General features: G+C 38.5%; 1 protein-coding gene across 1 annotated transcript in view; it reads right to left on the bottom strand.

Moving 5' to 3' along the window:
- Window positions 1-22,531, bottom strand: part of LOC132439843 (cGMP-dependent protein kinase 1) — a 1,104,652-nt gene that overhangs the window by 509,526 nt on the left and 572,595 nt on the right. The gene's annotated exons all lie outside the window — the stretch shown is intronic.

The following is a 22,531-nucleotide window of genomic DNA, read 5'->3' as shown; positions in this document are numbered from 1 at the left end:
ACCAGGGAAGCCCCATGATGTTTATTTTTAATAAATGTGTTATTCAAAAGTTATCTATTGAGAGTTCCATGGGGCCTGAATACTTTTTCTTTCAAATGAAAAAGGCAAATCTAAAGAAATTACAGGACTGAATGGAAATACCTTTTTTAAGATTCATTATCTATAAAGTCCCACAATTGAAATACCTATATATTTTATATGCCAATCATGTTTTTCTATAGTAGGTATCAGTAGCAACATCTTGGATACTCAGCTGTTAGGCTTCCTTTTGTTTGTATTCCCCACTGAGAACGCCTCTGTATCCCAGGAACACCTTACAGGTACTGTATCTTCATTACTGACAGCACTTGTTATATTCCAATGCACTATTTTACTTTTACTCTCTACCCCCCCACTCCCACTTTTAATAGACTGAATATGGACTGTCTTACTCACTTCTGTATTCTCCATAGCAAAAATTGCAGGTGAGAAGGAAGGAAAAAACATTTTATCAGAGTTTTAGTGGGAAGAAAAAATCCTGTTAAGAGCACATGAATTTCCCTACAAAGGATTTAAATTCCACACAGAACAAATGAGCTATAACAACTTTGCATTAGAAAATAAATTAGAAACAGATAATACAAGCAATCTCCTATACTCTGATAAACTGAATAAAATCGGTTCTCTCCTCATTTCCAATTCACGCATGGTCTGACTGTTCCAGTACTGATGTATACAAGCAGTGCATGTCTGCTACAATCAGAATCGTGTTTTACTATGTAATTGTTGGTTATAATCCTGGCATCCTGCATTTTCCCAAATATGGATAGACTAAAATGAAAGCAAATTGATTCATAATAACAACAGTTGAAGACAGTGGGGTGAAACGCTGATTTGCAAATGCCTCTTTATGGCTTTTTCCTCTTGAGCAGTGCATATTGTTTGGAAATAAACCATCAGCTTTAATCAGTGCCTGCTCATAGCCCTTTCCCTCTTACATTACGGATTAATATCAAAATACATTTTAATGTTGGTGGTATCCCAAGACTAATGATTTGGGACCATTTGATAAGATAGAAGCCAATGTGAATCTCAGGTGAAGGTAGGCTAATCAAAGTAAGATCGTGTATGACTTTTCAACTCCTCAGAATTCTAAAGGTAGAAAGCATTTTTTTTTTTTTTTTAAAAGAAGAACCTTAATATAATCACAGCTTCCAAAGCTTCTTGCTTTTCCATGCTGTGATGGGACATTAGCTAAGCACACAGAACCTGATTTCCTATGGTGTGTCAGGCCATTCTCTTAGGGCTGATGAGGTCTAAGGATAATTACGTGCAACAGCCTACTGTGGCAGATAAACTGAATTATCAGTTACATCTCACAGTCTTCTCACAAAAGAATATGTCAGCCTCTCAGTGCTTTACACTGCCGGCTAATCGCCAGACAGATTTCTGCTTGGAGCTTGCTTTTCTCATCAGTCTTTTGTCAAGAATGCTCTAGGGTCAAGACTTAATTCGTTTTAAGGAAATGAATATATTCAAACTAATTAATAATTACTAATATTATTGTTAAATATTATTGATAGTGTGACTATTACATGATATTAGTATCTAATATGCTAATATATTTCACATGTATATGTATATTTCAGATCTTAACTGAACCAGATCTTTTAATATTTTCATTTGCTTCTGTCACCTTAAAACAAAAGTTTTACCCCCATGGTTGAAAATATCAGCTTCACAGATATTCATATTACAAATTACCTTTCTCATGAAATGTTAACGGACATGTTTCTTCTGGATATTTTTGTACCACAATATAAAGCTTATGCCAGTAAAGGACATGTAGTGTATCAAAAGTGACTTTCGGGTAGCACTGTCAAAAATAATAAACCTGGTGCTTATTAAATGCTGTACATAAAAATACCAAACTATTTACCTAAAAAAAGAACCGAGGGCTTCCCTGGTGGCGCAGTGGTTGAGAGTCCGCCTGCCGATGCAGGGGACACGGGTTCGTGCCCCGGTCTGGGAAGATCCCACGTGCCGCGGAGCGGCTGGGCCTGTGAGCCATGGCCGCTGAGCCTGCGCGTCCGGAGCCTGTGCTCCGCAACGGGAGAGGCCACAACAGTGAGAGGCCCGCGTACCGCCCCCCCAAAAAAAAGAACCGAGATGTTCTGCTTGATGATAACTCTTTATAACTAGGAGTTGATTTAGTTCCCAAAGGTAGGTGACTAATTATCAAGGAGTTAGGATAAAATATATAACATTTTCAACTGTAATCTATTTTGTATTATTCAATATGTATAAAATCTGCAGACATTTGAAATCCATCTCATATGTGTCACAAAGCTTGGTCATTTAAAAAAATCTTATCTGCTTGGTTTCTTATTTGTTGTCTTTCACAAAGGTAGAATGGTTAATTTCTTGGGCATCAAGAAATGAAGCCAGCAGTTTCCTCCAAATTATTTTGTTTATTTAATTAGCTGTGTTAATCAAAATTCTGTCTTATTACATTACTAATATTCTTCAGTGATTCTACTGCAAAAGCCTATAGGCCACTTCAGTGTACCCGCCAGCCTTTGATTGCTTTCCTACCTGAGTGGATTTGAAGCAACTTGTACCTGTTTAGGAATCTACTTATGTATTTATCCTCAGACATTCCACAGAAAAAAATACATCTGCAATAACACACTTTCCAGTTCCATCTTAAAGGTTCACCTTAATAACATTCAAAACATGAGCCACATTAAAAATCATATATTTGAATTAATGTGATGGAAGGGCCTCTATAGGGCTAGATTGGTGCCTTAATCTTCAAAAAGTCATATTGTATATCCCAAATGTCACCCTTGGTCACATGTTAAATAATACAGCAATACAAATAAGAAGGACTAAAAAAACTGCCAGACACAAACCTGGCTCTAAGAGAGTAAACACAACCATTGCCTATTAATAGAATATATTTCCTATCTTTAGGTAATCCTTTAGCCAAAATGATCTCATCATTTTACATGTATCGGTCATCAATCAGAGAAAAAGATCCTCATCTATTTTAAGAAACAGAGAAATTACAGTATTGAAATCTCTAGAATCACATATCTCCCCCCATCCCACCACCATTAATTTTGTCAAAGTTTTGTCCTGTAGAAGCTTTAAATGTCTTTGGACAAGGGACGCCAAATCTGTGGCCTGTGGGCCAATTGAGCCTGCAGATATGTTTTGTTTGACCAGCCAAGGTTCTCAAAACTTTTGAATTTGAATGCATTTAGGTACAGCATATATCCTCCTATTTGTCCACGAGCCCAGCTTTTCCCTGGATCTTATGCTAGGTTTGATTCACACAATTACTTGCCAGTCCTTGTAATACTTGGAGTTTACAACTCCTGCTTTTACTCTGTATAAAAACACAGCTATTAGATTTGATTGAAATGTTTAGTGCTTGTTTTTTAGATACCACATGTCGGTGAAATCATACAGTATTTGTCTTTCTCTGTCTGATTTATTTCATTTAGCATAATACCCTCTAGGTCCAACCATGTTGTCACAAATGGCAAGATTTCATTTGGTTTTTTATCGTTGAGTAATATTCCACTGTATACATATGCCACATCTTCTTTATCCATTCATCTATACAAGGACACTTAGGTTGCGTTTCTATCTTGGCTACTGCAAACAGAAGAAATCTTGAAACCATAAAATCAGCATGCTTATGTTTCAGTGAGAATAAACTGTCAATAGAATTCTGCTGCTAAATATTTTTCAAACATCATCTACATATTCCTATGTACCAAAAAGAAAGGACCAATATAACCAAAGCAGTTAAAAGTAACTGCCCAGCATTTATTCTGTTAATTTATTTTCAGTAGAGTTATTGAAAATGGCATCAAAACTGTATGCTGTAATCTGGGCCTTTAAACTTGGTCTTTGAACCTGATCATAATTAAGGGTACAAATTAACCAAATCAACATTTGTAAATTAAACAAATAATGTTTTTTCCCCTTAAAGGAAAGTTTACATTGAGTTTATTGACTGAACTCTAAACATTTCTAGCAAACAACAATTTAAATGCAAATCAAGGCCTTTCAAGAAGTGATATCAAAGCATCATTGTGAAGCTGTGAAGATGGCCTTGGAACATGTGAATCTGAATCTCTCCTTTTCACACGTGTTCAGACTACTTGTATTCTAGTAATCTGGCACTTGGTTTGCCTAGAGGGAAGACAAAATTTGCTTAACTAGAATGTTTTGTGAGTTGGAAGTGAAATGATTTATAGGATCTTTGGTTGGTGGGGATTTTGTTGTCATTGTTTTCAGATAAACAGGTTTTAGCAATTCCTCCCTAGTTAGTGCCTCTGCTGGGAAGTGCAAACTAGGCAAACTCGTTGAGCCTTGAACAACAATGACCTTGGTTTAAAATGACCCAAAGCTGCCCCTCCTGAGGAATTAGAGCTGGATTATCCTGGGGAGAAAAGAGGCTTTTCTGCATCTCTTGTCCATTGTCCTTTTTGCCTAGGATGATTCATAAAGAGAAGGAAGATAGATGAGCTGGCCACTGACCCAGCCGGGGTCAGCCAAGGCAAGATTGTGAAAACTCATCTCCTGTGATCACTGTGATGAAGTTGAGCAAATTATCAGGGCTGGAAAATGGTGTTTCAACCCAAATTCACTCTTCAAAAAGAGAAGAAGGAACTGGGGGGTGTGGGAGTGGAGGTTTAACTTTTTTTTTTTCACTGAAGCCCTGCCAGAAATGCAGACCTACTTGACATGAAAGATGGTGGCTGCCGCCCCCAGCGAGCAGTGCCCTCTCCAGCTCATCCTGTCCCTCAGTGTGTCTTTTGGGTGTTACCTGCCATACCACTAAAGGCTTTTTTTGTTTTGTTTTAATAAGAAAAGGAAGAAAAATTCACTTAAGTTGATATAGACCTGGAATATTATTGTTTAAAATATTTTTACTCTAATACGCATTTTTATTTACACAGTGATCAAATATTTTGAAGTGATGACATGAGCCTGTAATAGTGGAATTTCAGGCTTCAGCCACAAGACTGGGGTAGGGGAGATATTTGTTTTTGAGGGAGGAAGGTGGTAGCAAGGGCCTTTCAAAGGCTCCAGAACTAACACAGATGTCAGTCATAAGTTCCATGCCCTCTTCTGGAAGGTTGAGTCATGGTTAATACATAAAAAGCTTCTATCGGGCTTCCCCGGTGGCGCAGTGGTTGAGAGTCCGCCTGCCAATGCAGGGGACACGGGTTCGTGCCCCGGTCTGGGAAGATCCCACATGCCGCGGAGCGGCTGGGCCCGTGAGCCATGGCCGCTGAGCCTGCGCGCCCGGAGCCTGTGCTCCGCAACGGGAGAGGCCACAACAGTGAGAGCTACCTAATGCCAGGCACTTGACAAACATCATCTCCAAGCTGACTAAAATCTGGAGGCAGTAGGAAGAAATATGCTTAGAGAAGTTATCTAGTTTGCCCTCAGTCACATACCTTGTAGGAGGTTGAAGCACCAGTGAATCTAAGTCTGTGCAACTCTCAAGCCCTGCTCTTCCCCATCACATCATTCTGCTTTAAGAAGGAGGTAGTGAGGAGACAGAACAGCTTTCACACTAGGGACTGAATGTGAAGAATGTCAGGCATCATTTCTACTAAGTGACCAAGTTAATCACAGTCTAGAAAAAGTGATTTTTAGGCAATAGTGAAAGATGTATAAAATCAATCTTTTGTCCTTATTTTTTCTTCCTCCCAAGAATCAAGTACTAAACCTGGGCTTTGGTAGAATAGAGAGGGGAAAATGAAATACAAAACTAGAATGAAAACATATTATATGGAATTATAGTAAATCATTTACAAGAAATATATAAAAAAGATTATCTTCTGGAGAGTTCTAGTCAACATCTCATTTAAACAATACTGAGATTTATGTTTCCTGTCATCTTTTAAAAAAATTAATAATATACAGTTTACATACCATAAAATTTACCCATTTAAAGCATTCGATGCAATGTTTTTTAGTATATTCATAGAGTTGTGCAACCATTATGACAACCTAAATATAGAACACATTCATCACCTCAAAAAGAAACCTTGAACTCATTAGCCTCACTTCTTACTCTCACTCATCTCTCCATTCAGCCCTAGGCAACCAGTGATCTGCTTTCTATCTCCAAAAAAACAGTGCTGCTATCAACATTTATTTGCAAGTTACTGTGTGCCCATTTGTTTAATTTCCCTTGGGTATATACCTAGAATTGCTCCATCATATGATAACTCTATGTTAATGCTTAGAGGAACTGTCAGACTGTTTTCCAAAGTGGCTGCACTGCTTTATATCCCCACCCGCAACAAATGAGTGTTCCAGTTTCTCCACATCTTTGTCAACACTTGTTAATTTATTTTTATTATAGCCATGAGAGTGTGTGTGAAGTGGAACCTCCCTGTAGTTTTGATTTGCATCTCCTTGATGGCTAATGATGTGCTTGTTAGCTATTTGTATATCTTCTTTGGAGAAATGCCTATTCCATGTAATCTATTTACTATAAATAAAATGTATAAATAAAATGTTTTATGATTTCAGCATTTCTATTGTAGGTAACAGATCGTCAGATGACCATTTCTAAATCAGGAAGAAAATTAGTTCTTTCGTGATTTAAGAAGTGACCTGAAATAGGAGGAGTCAAGTTACAGTAGTAGAAGCGACAGTTTTCAGTTATGTTCCTATACCCTTTTGGAAAATGTAGGTTAGAATTATCATGGCTTATATCTCTTGGTGGGGTTTAGGACACGTGAGCCCCAAATATGTCACCTTGGCATACTGAATGCTTTAAGCTGAAGAAGTATGAAAAAATGGCAGAAGCAGGAAGGTCACTTTGACCTTCCTCCTTCTCCCCATAAAACCCTCCTGTGAGAGGTGCCTCCCTATACCCCGAGGAAAGGGGCATCCTTATCTCTGAAGACAAAGAGATGCTGAGAAGAACAAACAGGACTTGCTAAGTTTCCCCCAGTTTGCACTTGACTCATACCCTTCTGACCCATCATATTTCTACAGGACTGTCCACTCTTCATCAAACTACTCAGGTCTGTTTCTTTGGGTCTTCATTTCCTTATGAAGAGTCCTGTGTTACGTAAAACGTGTATTAAATCAATTCGGTTATGTTTTTCGCCTGTTAATCTTGGTCAGTTTAATTTTCAGACCCAGCTAGGGACCCTAAGAGGGCTGAGGAAAACTTTGTCCTCTCCTCCAAGGTGAAGACATTAGTTGACTCTGAAGGGAACAGAGGGTGTTTTTCCAGGGAGGCAATGCAGTACTGTAACAGAGAGCACGGTCTCTCCCTGTGTTTAAAGTCTGTCTCCAGCAATACTACCTATGTGACCCATTTCTCTTTCTCACTTTCTGTCCACTGAGCTAACTACCTCCTAGCATGGTTGAGAGAACTGTTTAGTAGCACACTTTGCACCATGCCTACTCTTGATATGTGCTAGATATTGGTATTATCCCTAAAAAAATAAAACTGGGGACACAGAAACCATAAGAGCAACATGAAAACATGACCCAGCTCTGTTTATCGCTCTGTACGCCCTGAAAAAAAAAAGAGAGAGAGAGGAATAGAGCATGGGAGGAATTAGCTCGGCTATGAGGACCTCCACTTTAGGAGAAAAAAGAAAGAACTCCCAAGAAAGGTCTACTGCCAGAGAAGGAGGCATTTTAAACCAGAGTGATCTGATCTGTGATTTCGATGAAAAGCCTGTAAGATCAGGAGAGGGAAAGAAAAATATCACCTCTCTCCTTACCACATTCTTTGTATTTCCTTATATAGTAAAGCCATATTTTGTAGAAGAAGAAATCTAATACAACTTTACAAAGGTGAAGGCAATCTTATGTTGAAAAACCTTCTAACAGCTGACTCTGTTTGACCCAAGAGGTTTCAAGCTCCTGAAATCTTGTTTTAGACAAACCAATAGAAATGGAATCACGGTTTTATCTCGTGTGAGCTTTTATGGCTTATATATTTCTATTTCCTATAATTTTATCCAGTACAATACAGGAAAGATTTTAGAAAATGTGTTCCTCTTAATCTAAAGCAAACTTTAACAATGCAACAAAAAAAGTTTGAGAAAATATTTGCACTATAGTGTTATATTTAGGGTACATGTATCTTAACTGTTTGTTTTGTAAAGCTCAGCCCTTTCTTCATGCTTTCAAAGATGATACACATTATGCTATACTATCATTTAAAGCTTTCAGCATAAATGCACCAAAATATTATGATTTAATCAATCCCCATTTAGTATTCTGTGCTTTATACATATCAAGCGTTCCTCAGCCTGACTTAAGAAAATGATTCTACAGAATTATAGACATGTATTGGAAAAAGCTTTTACAAAATACAGCCAGCTTAAGTAAAGAGTGTTAACGTATACAAATCCTATAAATATGCTTATTTTGCCAAAAATTGGAAACTACCACAATACTGAATTACATTGAAATTCAAAGTTACAGATCTTTTCTTTAGTGGCACGCGACTTGTATTGAGGAACTCTTAATGAGTATCCTCTTCTCTAACGTTCACTTGGCATTAATTTAGCAAATACATTTTGGTTTCAATAAGCAAATTTATGTCAAAGTATTCATCATGTTTTGAAGCGTATTTACTTATGACTACCATATTTCTTCTCAAAATTTTACTTAAAAAAAGCAAGAGCAAAATGGGTAAATTTCCAGTTTATGAACTTGTTACTATATCATTAAATCTAATATTCTATATCAATGCTTGCAATACGGCAGCCACTAGCTACATGTGGCTACTGAAAACTTAAATTGTGTTTAATGAGACTGAGAAAGCGAATTTGAAATTATTCAAATTTAATTAATTAATTGATTAGTTTCCACATGTGGCTAACAGCTAGCATACTGGGTAGCACAAACTTAGAGGACGTGAGTTACTTTATGGCTAGATATCATTCTGGGTAATGGTTCAAAAATCACAGATAGATCACCTGACTGGGTATTTCCACTACGAATCTGCAGTGTTAACAGCATCATTAAAACTGCTAGTCAATAATTAGTGCCCATGCACTTAGATCAATAAATACACCACCTCTTGTGCCATAGATTCTCACACAACATGTAGTATTCAGAAGACAAGAAGTAAAAGTATACATAGTTCATTGTATTCACTTATTCTTTCAGGGAGTATTTATCTAACGCTCCCCATGTGTCAGGCAATGAGGAATCAACACAATAGAAAAGAACACTGATCCCACTGATCTTACATTTATTCAACATCTATTTCGTCCCAGGTACTCTGAGCATATGCTTTGCCCTGAGGGAGTTTAGTCTAGAGGGGAGAGCCCCCAAAATAGAGGGCAGTACAGGGCACTATAGCACTGCAATACGATAGCAGCACAATTAGAAGAATCTGAAAGCAGTCAGGGAAGTTTTCTTGTAGCAGAACTGAGTTTTGAAGACTGACAGGGGTTAGTGAGGAACCATTCTGGGCAGAGGACTTGTCTGAGCCAAGGTGCTGCAATGAACTAGGCTGGTGCTGTCAGAGGACTATACAGCTTGTTTCAGTGAGGAGGAAAAGGTGAGGAGTAGCACGAGATAAGGCAGGGTCTAGATCCCCACTGAATCAGAGATAAGCTAAAGAGTTTGATCTTTGTGCTGAAAGGTATAGGGTGAAACTCAAGGATTTTAGGAAGGAAAATGAAAAGTTCAGCCTGACATTTGAGAAAGGTCTCTCTGAAAGAGATCAATCATGAAACAAATCAAAGGAATCCAGGTGGAAAATACTTTGGTGGCTGGAAGTAACCTGCCAGCAAGCTCTTTATGGGATTTTTTTTAAAAAAATGGCTTTGTTTTTACGAGAGTGAGACATTTAGCAACGTTAGCCATCAAGAACCCAGCCAAAAGCCATTAAGAAAAAGAGAGTAAATGAATAGGTTGCTTCTTAGGCACTATGCTTGAAAAATAAGTCCTTTTGCAGAGACTACTGGCTTGGAACTGCATGTAAAGTGTAGTAATTGACTTAACAATATAGATTTTATATAATATTTCAGCAGATATATAGCAATAAGAGAAGAAAGACACTTGCAGGAATAAAAAGCAAATAAGATCTAAATGTCAGAAACCTTATCTTCATCACTGGATTCTCAAAATCTAGAGTAATACCTGGCATGGTACCACGTGTTCAATAAATATTTATTAATATTCATAAATATCAATAAATGAATGCATCATAAAATTCATGCAGAAGAATTTTCACCACAGTAGCCCCATGAGTTGATATGAGTACATTACATCCCAAAGGCAATGACTGATGCTCATGCTGAGGCCCCTGTTGCTACTTGTGCAAAGTCCCCTCTTTTCTTATGCAAAGTCACCTCTTCCTATAAAACAATGCAATCTAAATAACTAACCCCTTATCACTTGAGGTGAAGATAAGCCATGCACAATCAGGCTCTATCTAGAGGAGTGATTCTCACACCAGACGCATATCAGAATCTCCTGGAAGTTTCTGAAAAACACAATTCCTGGTTCCCATTCCTAAAGATTCAGATTCAAGTAGATCTAGGGTGGTGTTCGTATGGGCAGGCCACTCAAGACGGCTGTTCTCTTGCTCTCTGTTTATCTCCTGCCTTACCAGTGCCTGCTTCACCTACACCCTAAGCAAAGGACTGCCCTTCCTACGTACTTGCCCCAGGTCCCAGCTGGTGATTGTTCTTAACAAAGGGGCGTTGAGGGGTGTGCCCCTCTGCTGGTTTCCCTGGTAACTAATGAGCCCATCTGCCGCCAATTCCCCTGTAACTGGTAACCTTCTCTTCTCCCAGGGAGTGAAGACTGCCACCACGTCCTGCCCGCTAACAGCTGCACACAGTGGGGTGTTGCTCCAGGACCTTGCTTCAGACGTGTAAGCTCCCCGCTCTGTTAAACTACTGATGTCTCTGTCGCTGACTGCAGGCTCTTTCTTTCGTCTTGAAGCTGGGCAAGCACAGGCCTCGTAGGCCTGCGGGGTGCAAGCCCCACAGTGGTGATGGTGGTGGTAGTGATCTGTGCTAAAGATTTTTATTTAAAAAAATCCTAATCCCAGCCATGTTTGGACATTCCAAATATGTGAATGTCCAAATGTATTCTTTTTTTAAAAATTTTTTAAATTTAATTTTATTTTTATACAGCAGGTTCTTCTTAGTTATCTGTTTTATACATATTAGTGTATATATGTCAATCCCAATCTCCCAGTTCATCCTGTCCAACTGTATTCTGTTCCCTCACACAGAAGGTAAAATTTTCACATAAACTACTTGCTTTGGTCAGAAGCTTCCCAGACCCTCCCTGTCAATGGCTTCCCTTCCTGGATGCTCGCAGGGAGCCTCAGAATGTAGAGATAGCTTTGTGAAGCCAGCTGCATAGGTTTTGCCCTTTACATTTGTTAATGATTGTTTTTAAGCTAAGCTTTGAGATCATGCTGAGAAAGCAAGACCTCTTTCTCCCTGAATCCACTCAGCTCTTCATTTTCTAATTAATGTCTTATCAAACTGTTATGACTAAACGTGCTAACAGTGAGAACACAAGACCTCTCCCTGATCTTTAATCCTCTCCTTTTTCTCCTTTACTCATCTGATGGGGAAGAACAAAACCTACGTAGTCCAGGTCCGATGCTTCAAGATTTGAAAAAAAAAAAAAAAATCTTATCAGAGAGGTTGACCATGAAACAGAAATATGGGATCTTCTGTGTCCCTTTCTCACCTAGGATTTTGCCCAATTTCCTCTCCTTCCATTTGGCAACTCAGGGCTTTAATAAAGATGCATTGAACAGGCACACGGATATTGAGGTTATCTTTCCAGGCTATCCCCCAAAGCTAGTGCCTCTCTGAGCACAAATAGATGATGAGATCCTGGGATGTGCCCCAGTGACTGGCATTATCTTTGGACACTGTGGCAACTGAGTCTAACGAAAGCCAGGGTGTGGACTACTGGCAGCAGAGAGAAGTACAGTTACTGCCGTATGAGTCTAGGCTGCTTCCTCAGCATCACTGGTGAAAGTATTTATTAAGGTGCAAAATTCTCACAGTTCTGTTGTGGCAGACTTGCTCCAGTCCAGACCAAATGTTCCTAAAAACCCACTATACCTTTCTTAAAAAAAAAAAAAAAAGAAAAGAAAACCCAAACGTTTACACACTGCATTTATAAAGAAGGGACAGCAGAATCGTACATTCTGTCCCAGAGCTGTTCCATTTTAAAATCCAAAAAATGCACTGAGGGTTTTAACCAACAGGAATACTGGCAAATGTGCATCAAATAAATGTACAAGAATGTTCGTAACAATCCAGCAACCCAGATATGTATGACAGTAGGGTGGATACGTGTGTAACAGGGAAGAGCTAAATCGGACTCCACGTTGGACCTGTTCCTTTGACTTTAACAGTTGCCTTTTGTTGCTTTTGTTATTATAGTCATATATAATGGCCTGCCTCAGGGAACCCTGCCCACCTGTGAATGGCTGCAAGGGAAAAGAAACTACACATCCCCTCGCTGAGACTGGTCATTCCAGATGTTTTGCAAGACTGATGGCCCTTTTACTTTACTTCCTCACCACCGCTCCCTCTCTATTCTGCCTTTTTTTTTTTTTTTTTTTTGCGGTACGCGGGCCTCTCACTGCTGTGGCCTCTCCTGTTGCGGAGCACAGGCTCCGGACGCGCAGGCTCAGTGGCCGTGGCTCACGGGCCCAGCTGCTCCGCGGCATGTGGGATCTTCCCGGACCGGGGCACGAACCCGTGTCCCCTGCATCGGCAGGCGGACTCTCAACCACTGCGCCACCAGGGAAGCCCTATTCTGCCTTTTTACTTTACTTCCTCACCACCTCTCCCTATCTGATGCTATAAAAGAAAGTGGCATCCAGACCCAGATAAGATGGTTTTTCAGAGACACTAGTCTGCCATCTTCTTGGTCTGCCGGCTTTCCGAATAAAGTCCTATTCCTTGTCTCAGCACCTCGTCTCCGATTCACTGCCCTGTCATGTGGCAAGCAGAGCGAGCTTGGACTCGGTAACACATGGCGGTGTATTCATTCAGTGCAATACTAGACAGCAATAGAAATGAGAAATACAACCACATGCAACAATATGCATGCCAGGAACATGACCTTGATCCAAAGAAGCCAGGCATAAAATACTCAGATTGTATAATTCCATTCCAAAAATAGGACAAAGTGGTAAACAACAAGGTCCTACTGTGTAGCACAGGGAACTATTCATATATTCAATATCCTCTGATAAACCATAATGGAAAAGAATATGAAAAAGAATGTATATATAATATCTATCTATCTATAACTGAATCACTTTGCTGTATGGCAGGAACTAACACAACATTGTAAACCAACTGTACTTCAATAAAAAAATCAAACCAAAACAAAATAGGACAAAGCAATCCCTGGAATAAGTCAGGATAATGGCCACTTCTGAGAAGAAAGGAAGAGATAATTATTGGGAGAGGGCACATAGAGGGCTCTGGGGGTTTAAAATGGTGGGAGTTACACGGGTATATTCACTTGGTGATACTTAACTGAGCTGCACACAGGATTTGTGTGCTTTTCTTCATGCTATATTTTAATAAAAACTTTAAAATTCCTCTGAGGCTCATCTATTTCGGGATGATCATTTAATTACATTAGCTTTGAATCAAAGCCAAGAGATAAGAAAAAAAATAGACAACTTAGATCAATGAGACACCTGCTACCTGCTATTACTTTAAAATGGATGTTGTCACATAGATCTCCTCAGCCAGTGGTTTCTGACTCATTTGTGACCACAGGAAACAGCACAACGGTGTTATTTAGGCAGGGAAAAAAAAATTGGGTACTTAAAATGATAAATTCATCAAATTCTGTTTGGGCAGATGACACCTTTATAAAGGGAAATGGCATTAGAATCCTCTTCAGAATGAAAGAGTCCCGTTGAGAGTTTCCTCACCTTTGCTTCTCTTGCCTGCTTTTTGACCATTCTCTGCTTAGGTAAACAGTAGAAGGAAAATGTTGAATTGAAGTAGATTTTTCTTTTCTTTTAGATCGTTAGTAACTTTTTGCGACTTTGAGTGACATGTAATGGCTTAAAGGAGGCTCTACAGTGCTCTTAAATTTTAGATGCAGGGTTGTTTGGTTTCTTTGGTCTGAACCAGTGCTTTCCAACAGAACTTTCTGCAACGCTGGAAATGTTCCTCTATGATGATTATGCTAGCCACTAGCCACTAGGCTACTTAGCACTTGAAACGTGGCTAGTGCGACTGGAAACATGGCTAGTGCGGCCGTGGAAATTAAGTTTTTCTTTAACACAATTTTAATTAATTTAAATATAAAATAGCCATGTGTGCCCAGTTGCTACTCGACTGGCCCATGCATGCCTTGACCATCTGATCCCACATTCTCTGATATCATAAGGTCCATGATGCTTTCTGAAATGATGAAGTGATGCTGAAATGACTGGAGCCAAACAAGGATTAACTGGAAAGGTTTCAGAGAAGGCAAAAAAGGTAACTGCAGTTTACTAGCTTGCACAGTTACCAGAAGGAAATGGATTTCTCTGGAAAACCGGTCAAAGAACTATAGAATCTCAAAATTTTTAGGAGTTAATGGGTCATCAGGAAAAGCAACTTTAAAAATTTTAAATGTATCCTGTTAAAAACAACAGGCCCAAAGTGCATTCATTTATGTTAAACCACGTCACCAAACTGAGACATAGAGTTTCAGTTCTCCCAGCAATGGAAACCAGCCAAGCAGGAATCAACTAAGGTAACCTGCCATCCTTACCTGCCGTCCCCTAAAGGAGAGCAACCTTGCAATAACCAACTTCTTTTTTTTTTTCTTCGTATAACTTCCCTTCTGACTATAAAAGTCTTTTATTTTATACAGCTCTGTTCAATGGGATGCTGCCCTATCTGAGTCGACTTTTGCTCAAGTAAACTTTAAAAAATTTTCATATGCCTCAGTTTCTCTTCTGACAATCCAAATTAGCAAACTTTAAACATAGGTATAGACGAAACAGAAGGTGAGGGCTAAAGCAATAGAGTAGCAGACCAGAAAAACTCTGACTTCGATTGGAACTGAGTTGAACCCTGTGTGCACCCGTCCCCCATCCCCCATCCCAAGTCCAAAGGCCCCTCCATGCTCCCTGCCTCTAGTTGATAGAAAAGCTGGTCTCCCAGGCCCCCCAGGCCTCCCTGAGTCCCAAAAGAGCAGGCTCAAGCAGCTAATGATTAGGACAATAGACTCACAGACCCAACATCTGATGCACAGTCCTGAGCTGTTTTATAGCTATTGGAACTGTCACCAGAAGGAAAAAGCTAACTGCGTGATGACCAGACTGCCCCCATGACATAAACGGCTCCATCTTGAGCAATACTGAATCTATGGCTAGGCCTTAAGAGAATGGAATGAACGCTACTGCTCATAATAATCTATATCTTTGTGGGCATGAAAATAATTGTAGCTTGTTCTGCCCATATATGTAAATGGGCAAGTACAGCTATCAGCAGAGAGACGCTACAGACTCATGTAGACATCTTCCACTCTAAGAATACGGCGCCCTATGTCAGCATGAAGTTACAGAAGACGGACCTTTGCCCACGATCGGATGGAAATGGAATGATGTTCTGACATGTGGGAATTTGTAAGAAGCTTCTGGCAGGAAAAAGCTCTTTGCAGGAAAGAGCTCTCTGCATGAGGCCCGTTTTGTCTCGTCACTAACCTTAAACCAGACACCTTCATGCTCTATTCATCTCCGGCCCTAGCACAACTTTCACATCTTTTGATCACACAATACTTTGCCTACCATGTTGGTTCTTTCCGTAGATCAAAGAAGTAGAAATAAAGAAGTCATTAACAGATGACCAGATCTCTTCCCTAGCGACCTCTTCAATTATCTCGCGAATAAACTGTGAGAACAAGATAGCATCTAAAGAAAAATCACATGAAGTCGACAAGCCTGCACACAAGTCTGCACACAGTGGGGGACGACTCTGACCCCCTACCTCAATGATTAACTGAGATCACCTCCATGTTTCTCTTTAAAAACTTTCATAGCCAAGCAGAATCTTCAGAGGTGGTTTTGGGGTACGCTGAGTCCACTAACGCCCCAGATTGCTGGCATTCTGATTAAAGCCACCTTTCCTTTCTACCAACATTTGTGAGTATTGATTTTGTAAGCAGCGAGCAGGGGGACCCGATTCCCTAACAGGATTTGGTAAATAACTGGCATCAGCATGCTGGTTATCCTTTGATCTCAACTTTATACTTCTGAGTAAGTTGTTGTCATGTCCTCGCCTGGAGGCGGTGGCACACAGAGGGACAGTCCAGTCGCTCAGATACACTGGAAGATAACTTTTTCTTATTTTTTGGACCTGACAGTGTTTGAATCTTTCCCTTGATGGATTACATCTTGACCTGAGCAAAACTGCAATTTTACTTTATTTTCTTTGTTATTTGTAGGAATTAGTCTTTCTCAACAAGGTCAGCAAGACATGACTCCATAACTCATTTTACTTATTCCTGCTCTGCCCGTATACATACCGTAGTGTACCAACTCATAAGTGTCTTTTGGTCATCTCCCAAATAGTTTAGAACACAGTGGACTTAATAGAACAGTGACCTTTTAAACCCCTTTTATGATTACTGGGGCAGTGGTATGATTCACAGGCTATCTAATAGTAAGATTGATGTCCCAACTATGTCTGAAGGCTTACAGCTATAAAGTGACCTGAAAAATTTCTTGTAAAAACTTTTCCTCACTGAAAACTACTCTGTCTTCCTCTCATAAAGCAGAAATATACTAGTCTCTTCATTTAAGACACTGAAACATTTGCTTCACTCATATAAACCTGAAATAAACTAGTGTCCACTCTGGATTAAATATCCTTCTTCTTCAAGTCTAAGATCTCCCTGCCACCTTTTAAATTCACATATTACTATTTATATCCTAGGATATATCTTTGGATCAGTATGCAAAAGAAACTTGCTAGCCTCCAAGTAGAGAAGCCAGTTTTGACAGAATTACTATTGCCCAACCGGTTAATCAGATTTTAGCTAAGCTAGAATGTAACTGGTTCATCCACACTGTCTCTTCAATTTAATTATTTATATTGGTAGTAGTACATTTAGTTAAATTTCAACATACATTTGGATCCTAATCATCTTTTAAAATGTCTTCAAGAAGATTACGCAGCTTAGAAGTGTTGAGATGTAAACTCATTCCTTATTCAAAAGACTGCTTGTCATTCACCAGGCAGTGGAATTAAAGGCAGGAGAAACTGCCACATTTCTCAGAAGGTATCATCAAATCTTCAAATTTAAAAGAGGTAGGTATACTGACTTATACATCCTGATGGACCCTCAGTCAGATGCCAAACATCTGTCCAAAACTTCCAGCTCACTTTTAAGAAAGACTATTTAAATTCTAGTATTGCATTATTTAAGGGAACAAATGACATTACAAATTGAATTTAAAAAGAAAAGAACATAATCTCCTGGTATTCTCTGATGTACGTCTATATTCTAGTCAACACTTAAAGCAACAAAAGGTCAACAGCATAGTCCAAGCCATAAAAATCAGCATACTATAGGGATGCTATAACTAGTTGCTTATGGCCCAAAACATATTAAAATCAATTGGTAGTGTTAAAAACATCTATTTTCAAATTTTGATCATGATAATACAGATGAAAGTGATTTGCGATTGGATAAATAATGCGGATTTCTACTGCTAATGGACCATATATAATGGAAAACCCTACATTCACACATGCATTTTTTTCTTTTAAATCCTTCAAAAACAGAGTGAGATCACAAGATGAGAAAAGAAATCAAAAGAGGTCAAAAACAGAACTGTAAGTCATATCACATTATTCCTTAGATTTAAACACACCAGTAGCTTCCAATATCATTCAGTGTAAAATAAAAAGACTTAATAGTGGTCATCCTTCCCAATCTTGCCCTTCCTGAAACACCTCAGCACCACAACCACCATACCCATCTTTCTGACTTTATCGCCAACCAATTTCCTCTTTGTCCTTTAAATAGCTCCCATCTCAGGAATTAGCACTAGTATCTATTCAACCAGATATCCACCTAAGAATTCCCTCATTTTCACTGACTGATGACCAAAGGTCATCTTATGATACTGGCCTTTTCTGACCACTCTTTATAAAAATTATTATTATCTTCTTCACTTTATTTATTTATTTTAATAGCACATTTTACCACCTTATATGTTTAGTTTTTAATTTGTTGATATTCCAACAAGATGTGAGCTGGGTGGAGTACAGAGTCCTGTTTTGGGCCTGGCATCAGGCAAGTCCTCAACACATGTTTATTAAACAAAGGAATGAATACAGAGTGGTAAACGTGAAATGGTCTTGGGTTGCTCTGGGTGTTTTCTGTAATACAAGAACCAATACAAGTCTTGGGTTGCAATGGCACCATGGTGATGAGAGACAAAGCCTTGGGTCTGTGCTACGTGGAAGGTGCAAATGAGATTCTTGCATAAATCCTGTACCTACTAAAAAGGTTATACCTCAGTGTAAAGATGAGGTAGAATAATCCACCAGCCTGTGAAGGGGGTCAACAAAGTAACTGACTGATTAGGTCTTGACTCAGGATATGGAATAAAGAAAGTTGAGAGGGTTTCCCTGGTGACGCAGTGGTTGAGAATCCGCCTGCCAACGCAGGCGACACGGGTTTGAGCCCTGGGCCAGGAAGATCCCACATGCCGCGGAGCAGCTAAGCCCGTGTGCCACAACTACTGAGCCTGCACTCTAGAGCCCACGAGCCACAACTACTGAGCCCACATGCCACAACTACTGAAGCCCAAGCACTCTAGAGCCCGCGAGCCGCAACTACTGAGCCCATGTGCCGCAACTACTGAAGCCCGCGTGCCGAGAGCCCATGCTCCACAACGAGAAGCCACAGCAATGAGAAGCCTGTGCACTGCAGTGAAGAGTAGCCCCAACTCGCTGCAACTAGAGAAAGCCCGCTTGCAAGCAATGAAGACCCAATGCAGCCAAAAATAAAAAAAATAAAAAACATAAATTTAAGAAAGAAGAGAAAACCTTCTTAAGAAACTGTAACTAAGCACTGTCCTCTAATTGGTCAGCTGTTTTAATGTTTACTACCTGTGTGATGCAGAAAACCTTGAGGCAAGATACCTCAGGTAAGTAGTGGACTGGGTTATACAAACAAATTCTCTCTTCAGAAAGGCAGGTAAAATCTAGGTCAACTGTGATTTCACAGATTAAGTTCAGCCAAATGTGATCTCTCGTGAAGGAGAGTCAGAAAATCAAATAATAATTAGATACCAAGGACTTCAGCTACTGAACATATAAGACACAGATTCTAAAATAACAATGTTTATAATGTTTACAGAAATAAAAGAAGTAACTCAAAGCCTGGTGAAAATATACAATATAAAAAATATAAAATAAAAAACTGCCAAAGAGATTTGAAGAAATATCAAAAAATTCTAGAAATAAAAACTACAATAATTAAAATTATAAACTGAATGGATGGTTTAAAAAGCAGTTTAAATATGAGAGAGAACTTAGGAGACATGTAAGATTAGAGTGAGAAGGTCTAAAATACATTAAACTAGTGTTCCAAGAAGAGAGCACTGAGAGACTGAAGAGAGAACTTACTCTAATTGCTAAAGGCTAAGAATTTCCAGAACTGGTAAGACAGGAATAAATATTTTTCATATGGGATCAATATAAGGAAATCCACACATAAAAATATATATCTTAGTGAGAATCCAAGAAAACAGACAGTTTTAAAGTAGCCACAAGGAAAAAGTTACAACAGTATACTAGGTTAAATATTCCCTCCCCCCACCCCCCAATATTCATGTCCTTACTGGAACGTCAGAATGTGACCTTTTTTTGGAAATAGGATCTTTGCAGCCACAATTATTTAAGCTGATATCATACTAGAGTAGGGTAGGCCCTAAATTCAATTTTACTGATGTCCTTATAAATGAGAAGAGAAAGAAACAGAAATATAAGAAGGGCAGATGGCCATGAGACTGTGGAGGCAAAGACTGGAGTGATGGGCTTACAAGTCAAGGAATGCCAAGGATTGCTGGCAACTACCAGAAACTAGGAGAGAGGCATGGAATAGGTCCTCTCCTAGAGACTTCAGAGGGAACATGGCCCTGCCAATACCTCGACCTTGGACTTCTAGACTCCAGAACTGTGAGAGAATATATTTCTGTTATTTTAAGCCACCCAATTTGTGATAATTTGCTCTGGCAGCTCTATGAATCTAATACAACCACCTACAAAATAACTGCAATTAGACTGCCATCCTAATGGTAACTATAGAGCTGGATGCCAGCGTCATCTTCATGTGCTAAATGAAATGGGCAATTGACCTAGAATTGTGTACCTGGCTTCTTTATTTAAGAATAAAAACAAAATAAATACATTTGTAGATTATAAAGCACAATAGAGCATGAGCAGACTCCCACAAATTCAACTTCTAAAAATCCGCTTCAGGAAGAAGGTAAATTATCCTATAAAAAATCTCTGAGGTACAAGATAGAATGGTGAACAAATAAACAGGTTAATATGTAGGGAATCTAATGGTGTAGAACAACAGAAATAGCACTAACTTGAGGGTAAAAAAATAAGATAGAACAAAAATTGATGGACATTATCAGAGTTTAAACTGTTTAGTATTATTCAGGAGTAGGGTAGAAATATTGATTGCTGAACTTTTGTTGATTTTAAAATGCATGTTACATTTTTAATATTAATTATTTAAAAAATAGGAATAGAGTTATAAGGGATGAAACAGTTGAAAGAAATAATGGAATATTAACAATAAAAATAGGTATGAAATGAACATAACTAGAGAAAAAGCAGGGCCAATATAAAGTTGAAAATAATACTGTAGAAATACTTCTAAATACACTGGTAATCACAGTAAGTATAAATGGATCAAACATACCAGTTAGAAGACAGATGGTCATAGTGAACTGAATAATATACCATACGATATTTCAAGTGATATATCTACAGTTCAAAGATGCATTAGCATTGAAAATAAGTAAGGTAAAATATATGCCAAGCAAATAATAATCATATACATAGATTTGTCAATATCAAAACATGGACTTGAAAAGAAAAAAGGAATAAAAGGGATGAACGGTGACTTCATAATGATAAAAGGGACAATTAATAAATAAGATACAGTAATACTAAATTTGTTCGTATCAAATAATACAGCCTTAAAATAAGTAAAGCAAAAATCAAAACATTTATGCACAGAACTACCTCTAAACAATAGATTTTAAAATTATTCTTCAAAAACTGAAAGAATCAAAAATATTTATAAGGATATAAAACTTTAAATAATGTGATTAATAAACTTTAATATCATAGAACACTGCTCAGAAATTAGAGAATACTTACGTTCTTTTAAAGCATGCGTGCAAAATTTATGAAAACTGACAAATTCTAGGCTACGAATCAAGTCTCAATGAATTATGAAAAAATGATATCAGCCATATTTTCTGACCACAATTTAATTGAAGATAAGTAACAAAAATTAACTGAAAAAAAGAAACATATATTTGGAAAATAAGTTATATAGCCCCTGGATCAATGAACTGAGTTTCCAAATTGATAAGTTAAAAATAGACCAATTAGATGCTGCTGTTAGATAGCAATTTCAAAATGCACATTAATGGTGCTAATTAACTGTTTCTAATTAACTGTTTCCCCCTAAAATTCATTATTAAATCCATATGAGGAATTAATATTTACGTTTTTAATTTCAGTGGGAAAAAAGAGTACATAGAACACAATTTAAGTTTTATTTGAAAAAAACTGGGGTAGTGAATTACTGTATCAATATATAGTTGAGATTAAGTAAATATATATTTTTAGGTAAACCATGAAAAATGACACCTCCCAATAAACAATATAATTTTGAAGATAAATGACATGATGCATATGTAAGCACTTCCTACTAAAGCTACCTTCAATTGTTTTTGGAACAAAACAAGATAAATATAAAATAGATACCACAACTAACAGATCTACACAAATATCTTTATTTAAACATAATTTTGCCCAGTAATTTTAGTATCTATTGCTGATTCTAATCGGCAACAATTACTGTGGTTTGCCAAATTGTAATTTGTTTACTTCTACCCTTACTTTTACGTTTATTAATTGGAGAAATGGTTGATTCAGTGCTGGTGCAGAGAGAGTACAAGATGAGCCTGAGATCTTTCCTACCACTAGGCCAGGGAAGTCCAACTCACAGGTCATTTGTATGGAGCCAGAATAATACCTTCTATGCTTACGAAAATATATATACCTAGGGGCTTCCCTGGTGGCGCAGTGGTTAAGAATCCGCCTGCCAATGCAGGAGACACGGGTTCGAGCCCTGGCCCAGGAAGATCCCACATGCCGCGGAGCAACTAGGCCCATGTGCCACAACTACTGAGCCTGAGCTCTAGAGCTCACAAGCCACAACTACTGAGCCCACGTGCCACAACTAATGAAGCCCATGT

This window comes from Delphinus delphis, chromosome 16 (genome assembly GCF_949987515.2).
Source record: "Delphinus delphis chromosome 16, mDelDel1.2, whole genome shotgun sequence".
Classification (NCBI taxonomy): Eukaryota; Metazoa; Chordata; class Mammalia; order Artiodactyla; family Delphinidae; genus Delphinus; species Delphinus delphis.
The sequence above is the reverse complement of the archived record's forward strand: the minus strand, read 5'-3'. Positions and strand labels throughout refer to the sequence as shown.